This window comes from Chrysochloris asiatica, unplaced genomic scaffold (assembly GCF_000296735.1).
Source record: "Chrysochloris asiatica unplaced genomic scaffold, ChrAsi1.0 scaffold00028, whole genome shotgun sequence".
NCBI classification, from domain to species: Eukaryota; Metazoa; Chordata; class Mammalia; order Afrosoricida; family Chrysochloridae; genus Chrysochloris; species Chrysochloris asiatica.
Genome location: NW_006408546.1, coordinates 12,996,026 through 13,003,803, shown reverse-complemented (window position 1 = coordinate 13,003,803; position 7,778 = coordinate 12,996,026). Strand labels below are relative to the sequence as shown.

At 40.5% G+C, this 7,778-nt stretch overlaps 1 protein-coding gene and 1 pseudogene across 2 annotated transcripts in view; one reads left to right on the top strand and one right to left on the bottom strand.

The window, feature by feature from the left end:
* STAG1 (stromal antigen 1) overlaps positions 1-7,778 on the top strand; it is a 469,676-nt gene that overhangs the window by 278,535 nt on the left and 183,363 nt on the right. The window lies entirely within an intron of this gene.
* On the bottom strand, positions 3,501-4,261 carry LOC102840670 (annotated as a pseudogene).

Sequence of the window (7,778 nt, the reverse complement as noted above, 5' to 3'; positions counted from 1 at the left end):
CGAGAAAGGAATGGATTTCTTGCTTCTGCCACAAATTCCCCCAGCTGTGAGCCTTCCAACCTTCTAAATATTCCTTTATATGTGGTTCAGAGTTCTGGGACCAGCCCCTGAGCCTCCTTGGTCAGGTATTCTGTGTTGTTGGTGGTTTAGCTCCTTTACTGCACTTCCACCCGATCCACCATCTTGTTTTGTCCTCAACCGGTTTATACTGTTTTGATGTTTTGAAATTTATTGGGACTTGCTTTGTGGACTAACATATGGTCCATTCTGCATAGTGTTACAAGTGCACTGGAAAAGAATGTCAGTTGTGCTGTTGTTGAGTTGAGTGCTCGGTATCAATCTATAAGGTCAAGTTTATTGATTGTGCCATTTGGTTCCTCTGTCTTTGTTACGTTTCTTTCTGGTTGTTCTGTTCTTTTTCTAAAGTGGTGTATTAAAATCTGCTACTGTTATTGTAGTGTTGTCTATTTCTCTCTTTGATTCTATTTGTTGTTGTTGCTAAGTACCGGAAAGTCAGTTGCAACCCTGTATATGTTTTCTGAGCAGCGACTGGTGAGTTTGAACTGTTGACCTCGTGGCTCAAACTGATTTCTCAGTCATATTAACCCACAGCGCTACACCAGGACTCCTTAATTCTGTTAGAGTTTTATTTATGTATTTTTAGGCTCTTCATTGGGAGAATAAATATTTATTCTGGTTATGTCCTCTTGTTCATTTGACCCTTTAATCATAAGATAATGCCCTTTTTTCTCTTACACTTGTTTTTTGCCTAAAAGTCTATTTTATCAAATGTTAATATTGCCACTCCTCCTCATTTTTATTGCCATTAGCATGATTCACTTTTTCCATCCTTTAATTTTTATTCTGTCTTTTTGTGTAAGATGTTTCTCTTATAGACAAAATAGTGAAAGAACCAGTTTTCTTATCCAGTCTGCTACTCTGTACCTCTTGATGTGTACATTTTTTCCATTGATATTCTGTGCAGTTATCTGTATTCTGTAAGTATACTTTTGTCTGTATTCTGTAACTATACTTTTCCCTCTTTTTGCTCTGCAGTTGTCATCATTATAGACTGATACCTGATTTCCTATCTTCAGTTTTGTTTTAATCTAAATTCTTCTATATCTGGATTGAATTTTGGGTGGTTCTGTCGTGTATGTCAATTTCTGGTTGTTTGCTGGTTTTGGTTCTTAACCCACAGGACTTCCTAAAGTGTTTTTTCTAAATATGGCTTGGTTTTTTACAAATTCCTTTAATTTCTTTCTAATTTTACTGAAGTATTTGAGGGGCAGTTTTGCTAGGTGTATAATGCTTGCTTCATAGTTGTTTTCTTTCAGAGTTTTGTATATGTCTCCCCATTGCCTTCATTCCTGCATGGTTTCTGCTAAGAAATGAGAACTTAGTCTTCCCCCTGCACACTCTGAAATTACATGCCCTATTGAAAACTTGTTAGCCAGTCATTTATGCCTTTATTACCCTTTTCCCTTGTCCCGTCCCCCACACACATTTTAGGTAGCCATTGTCTGAGTTACTCATTTCATTAACTTTTTATTGGAAATGAATAGATTTACAGAGTAGATAATCAATTTTATCTTCAACAGATAATACTCATGATTTCCTTATATATCCCACTTCCTTCCTGTGTTTCTTTTCTGCATCCCTTCTTTCTCAATGCTTCTGAGCTTTGTTCTTGAGTTAATGCTGCCGCCCTTTGATCTTGAATGATTGACCATTCTGTAGTATACCAACCTCACTTGTGTTGTTGTACCACCTGTATAAACTTGGTTAAATATTGCACCATGAGGTGAGTTCAGCTCCAGACCTAAAGGGTGACCAAGAGCCCTAGACTCAACGGTTCCATCACTCTCTATCTGACCAGTAAGCCTAGTCTTTTTTATGACTTTGCGTTTTGTTCCATATTTTCTTTCCCTCTGTCTGGAACCTTGTATTTTGAACCCTTTCAGGGCGATTGGTCATAGTAATTGTATACCATCTAGTTCTTCTGATCTTATGGTCATGGATATTGCTATTCATGTGGTGTATTAGTCCATTGAACTAATTGTTTTCAAGAATTTTTAGTTTTCACCTCGCATATTTCCTCTGCATTGAGAGAGACTAATCATAAATGGCCACTCATGAGGTGGGTTTTTTTATTGTTGTTTTTTTAAAAGCTTTTACTGTGAATTGAGTGATAAATTATACTCATCCTATCATATTTTGTTTCATTGCACTGATTGCAATCCCTTCCATGCCTCATCATTTAACAGTACTTGCCTCTATTCCCCTGGATTTTTTTGTTGTTTTGTGGGGGAGGGGTTGATGTACACAAAAACACTCGGGAATGTATAATCATTTAAACAACCAAAGAGCACATTCTGCAGTTCCTGCCTCCTGGCCTTCAGCACACAGCCTTTCTCTTTCCATGAGTCTAGATCTAGTCCTCAGCTGCTCTATCTCTCCCTGGCATCACCTCTGCCTTCATCTCTGGTGCCACTAATTCTCTAATTAGGATCCCGTGTTCCACTCATGCTCTTCTCTCTTGATGGTCCTAGGGTCCTCTGTTCCTGGAATGTAAGATTAAGTACTCCCCTCTTTATGTTAAACAACTTATACCTTTATAGTCGTGGCAATTGCAATTAGTCATAATAGTTACTCACTATTGAATCAAAAAAACCGTATTCCTATCTCCTTTCACCAGACCTATCTAAACAAAAGGAAAACTGCTCAGGATTCTACCTTCCCCACACACTCTGAAACCAAACTCCCTCTTGGAAACTTGTAAGCCAGCCACTTTATGTCTTTATAGCATCCTCTCTCCCCACCCCCCCAATTATAGGTAGCCAATGTCTAATATGCTAAGGAGCTCTGGTAGCGTAGTGGTTACAAATTGGGCTGGTAGCCTGAAGATTGGCAGTTCAAAACTACTAGTGGTTCCGTGGGAGAAAGATGAGGCGTTCTGCTCCTGTAAAGATTTACAGCCTCAGAAGCCCTGTGTCAGGTCACTATGAGTCAGAACCGATGCCACAGTACTTACCAATAGCAACAATGTGCCAGTCCTTATCAACCGTGTATACCAAGGGGACAGGCCTATTCCTTGATGTGAAGACTCCTTCCATCTCAGTTACAAATATTTTGAGCTATTGCATCTATAAGTATAGATCAAGTTCCTGAAATTGTAGCGTTTGGTAAAGTCAAAGAACTTTACATATTTTCACCAGCTGTATGCTCTGCCGCATTCATCGTTATATTTTCAACAAAGGTAAATATCCATTTACAAATATCCTCTGTCATATCTTTGTGTATTTGTGGATATGATGCCAGCCTCCCTCCAACACTTGTTCAGCCCACATTTCTATCCTTCTATCTACTCATGTATCATCATTATTGAAGTATTATGTGTACCAAAGTATTTACTTCTATTGCCTTTAACATTTGTGTGTGTGTGCTTATTATCTTTAATTATGCAAAGATTTGTTTATTCGCATTATATAGAGAACATTTCACCCACTGCTCTGCTTGGCAGCCAGTGTCTTGTCTCTCCCTTCAGCAATGGTAAGGTGGATGGTTTACCTTTCCCTTGGGGAAGAGAAATCCATGATTTGTTGCCTTTGCCAATAATAAAAATGTTGGAATATTGGTTGGCAAAGCTACATGAACCACATCAAAAGAGCCAGGATATCTCTCTAAGTTAGTGATCACACCATTTCTTCCCAGGTTGGCACCTCCAGTCACCATACACAGGTTAGTTACCAGTATCAAACTTGATGAAATCAGTATCTTTCCAATCGCCAAATGAATCTGAATCGTATCATTCACCTTGATGAGAGAATCAGGGTAGCATATGGTGTGAGCACCATGGTTCACTAGATGGGGTATTCCTTTTGTGCCCACAAAGATCTTTCTTAGTTTACACAAATTGTACTTCACCTCCTTAGGTGTAATACGATGAACAGTAAATCGACCCTTGGTGTCATAATACAGATGGAAATTTTGTCTGGCTTTGTCAATGCTGATGACATACATAAAACCAGCAGTATAGGTTATATCAGTTTGGACTTTGCCATCAGTCTTAATGAACCGCTGCACAAAGATCTTTTTAACTTCATCTGTCTGTTCCTAAGAAAATGATCAGTGAGAGGCATTCTCTCACTTTGTGGGGGTTAGTGTATGGACTTGCAGCAAACACACCAGTCCGTTTGTCCAGCTTCCAGTGCTTTAGGGCAGCCTCATGCTTAAGATGCTTCTTGGGACCTCGAGCCATGGCTACACTGAGCAGGAAAGAGATAACTTTACCTCTCATACTCATTCCCCATGTTTTCCCATGCTTCCATCATTCCTTTTCCAACCTCCTGCATATTTTATATTGCCTTCCCCCAAGTTAACACATGTGTACCCTATAGCCACTTAACAACAAGAACAACCTAGTCAGTGAGCTCCTCCCCCTTGTTCCCACCCTTGGTAACCGTCATTGAAAGCCTTTTCTTGACTTTTCACTGTAATGTTCTTATATCATCATTGTTTTTGTAACTAGCTAATTTAACTCAGCTGTCATCCAGGTTCATCCACATTATGAGGCCATGTATATTCAGTGTAATTATCATTATATATAAAGTAATTTGACACTGGGTTTCATTTTTTTACTGTTTGTTACATCTTTATGGTTTTTCTCTTTTTTATTTTGATAAAAAAGTTCTTTTTTTTTTTTTTTTTTTGACATTACCCAGTAATATATTAATTTTCCCCCTAAGTTTAAAAGTCTGTTCTATATTGAAATCACTTTGACTTCTTGCTGTTTGCAAGTTCTATAACTACTGTTTTCTCTTTTTTTTTTTTTGAAGGTTTTATTCTGAATTATGTGATAGTTTACATAGGAGAAGGCTAGCTTTACATTCATCCTCTTGAATTTCGTTTCATTGCAATGACTGTAATCCCCTCCATGCAACTTCAAACAACTAAATAGCACACCCCGCAAGTCTGCTCCCAGACCTTCAGCACATAGCTCCTCTCCCTCCCTGAGTCTAGGGTTCCCAGCCACTCCATCTCTCGATATCATCATGTCTGCCTCCATATCTGGCGTCACTGTTTCTCTGGGTAGGGTCCTGCACTCCACTCTTCTCACATAATGGTCCCAGGAACTGCAAAATCAACCACTCCGCTCCTTTTGTTGCAAAACATCTACCTTTATATTTCCAACCTTCACAGTCAGTCCTGATAGTAATTATTCACTATTGTACCACAAGAGTCTTGTCCCCATCTCCTTTCATCAGCCCTACCCAGACAGATGGGATACTACTCAGTAGAGATTCTACCTTCCCCACACCTTCTGGAACTAGGCTCCCTCTTGAAAGCCAGTCACTTCTTGCCTTTGTAGCTCCCCCATTTTGGATAGCCAATGTTTAAGTTGCCTAACAGAGAGGAATGATCCTCTCTGTTAAGATTTGTTCCCTCTTGAACTACTACATCTGTAAGTATAGGTCAAGTTCATCAAATTGTAGTGGATTACTCTTTGTTTGTTTTTTTTCCTTTTCTAACTCTTTTAGTTGAGTTCTGGTCATCCATCCAGCCATTGAAGCAAGGTCAAGTGGGTACTATCTGCAAGTATGGGCATTCTTTTGTATCTCCCCTCACTTCATAACTGCTGGACCCTTCACTCTCTGCTCTAGTCCTCTGTGGCCATGTAACTGTCTCTGGGACCAGGAGTTTCTGGGTCTTGCCATACTGCTGGCCAAGCAGGTCTCAACCTGGGTTCACAGGAGTCTATTGAACATGGCTGGACTTAGGTCACAAACAGCATTGGTGTTTTTCCCCCACTTCCCCTTGTCTGTGACCAGCGTGGTCACCAGCCAGACCACATGCCTGTTCATGTATTTCCCTTGAGCCTTAGTCTTGAAAGGGGGTTTGCTCTGAGGGGACCCAACCACTTGCTTTGATGGCTCTCAGGCGAACAGCTTGCTTGTTCTTGTAGTAGTCACTCAGACTGCCGTTACTGTTTTTGATTTTTCCTGCCAGTCTTTCTTTCTTTAACTTATGTTCTTGTAACCGCTCCAGGCTGGTCTGCTTTTCCTTTCTAGTGGAAATTTCCCACCTTAGAAGATTCTGGATCGGGTTCAGCATTCCACCTATGTTCTTATGCAATGCAAAGGCTCCACAGGAAGCCTGTTTCACTGGGCAAGTTCTTGCCCCCCTTTAAGGTATTCCAATCAATTATAGAGCAAAGACAGACTTAACAAACTTTCTATTGTGATGTTTTTGGCTATTCCTTTCTCTCCCCCCTCAAGTGTCTATTTTATGGTAGTAGGCAAGGGAAACCAAGATTCAAAAGACAGTCAAGCATCCTAACATTCTGTCCCCTCTTTTACCTCTTCAAACAATGCCTCAATCCCTGTATCCCATAGCCCTGTTATTCCAAGGTTGGAACATACATCATTATTTACTTCTGCCCCTCTTACCCATACAGACCTGCCTAACTGCTCTCCTGTCTTTCTTGCTCTAACATTCCCTTCCTGCTTCTTGTGTTTTGCCACCACAACCACATTACCCAAGCATCCTGTGTCTGTTTCCTACCCAGTGCTCCATCTCCCTCTCATTCCCCTCACCTCATCCCATACATCCTGGTGATCAATTTTTTTTTCCCATTTTATGGTGGGTTCTTTTTCTTATTCTTTTAAAATAATGGTCCTGTGCAGTATTTCTCCTATTGTGACTGACTAATTTCACTCAGCATAATGTCCTCAAAGTTCATACATGTTATGCAGTGGCTTGCAGCTTCCTTGTTGTTTTTCAAGGTAGCATAGTATTCCATTGTGTGTATTACCACAGTTTGTGTATCCATTCTTTCATTGATAGGCACTTAGGCTGTCTCCATCTTTTTTTTTTTCTTTGTTTTTGCTTTTTTACTGTTTTTTTGTGAATTATGTAATCGTTTACATAGGAGAACGTTAGTTATACATTCATCCTGTCTTACGTCGTTTTATTGCCATGGTTACATTCCCCTCCATGGATCATCAGCCAACCACAGGGAATACCCTGCAAGCCTGCCCCCCGGTCTTCAGCACACAGCTCCTCTTCCTCCCTGGGTCTAAAGTCCTCAGCCACTCCTTCTCTCCAGGTCATCATCATCTCGACCTCCATCTCTGGTGTCACTGCTTCTCTGGGTAGGGTCCCACACACCACTCTTCTCCCTTAATAGTCCCAGGGACCTCTGCTCCTAATCTGCAAAGTTAATCACTCCCCTCCTTGCTACAGTACAACTACCTTTACATTTCTATCCCTCACAAGTAGTCATGATAACAATTGTTCACTATTGTATCACAAGAGACCTATCCGCATTTCCTTTGATCCACCCTGCCTAGACAGATTAAATACTACTCAGTGGAGATTCTACCTTTCTCCATGAGCTCTGGATCTAGATTCCGTCTTGAAAACTTGTAAATCAGTCACTTCTTGCCTTTGAAGCCCCCAATTTTGGTTTGTCATTATCTAAGTTGCCCATCCCTGTCTACTTTATGTGTGGAGGGGTTGGGAATGATCCTTGTTGTAAAGATTTCTTCCCTCTTTTGAGCTACTACTGTATCCATAGGGTAGTTCTTTTTTTTTTTTCCTCTTCTTTATTCTTCTAGTTGAGCTCTGATCATCCAGTCATTGAGGCCAGGTCAAGTGGGTATTATCTGCAAGTGTGGGTGTTATTGTGCATATGCCCTCTCTTGTTATCAGCTGGATGCTTCACTGTCCACTCTAGTCCCCTGTGGCTATGTCACTGACTCTGGGGCTAAGAGTCC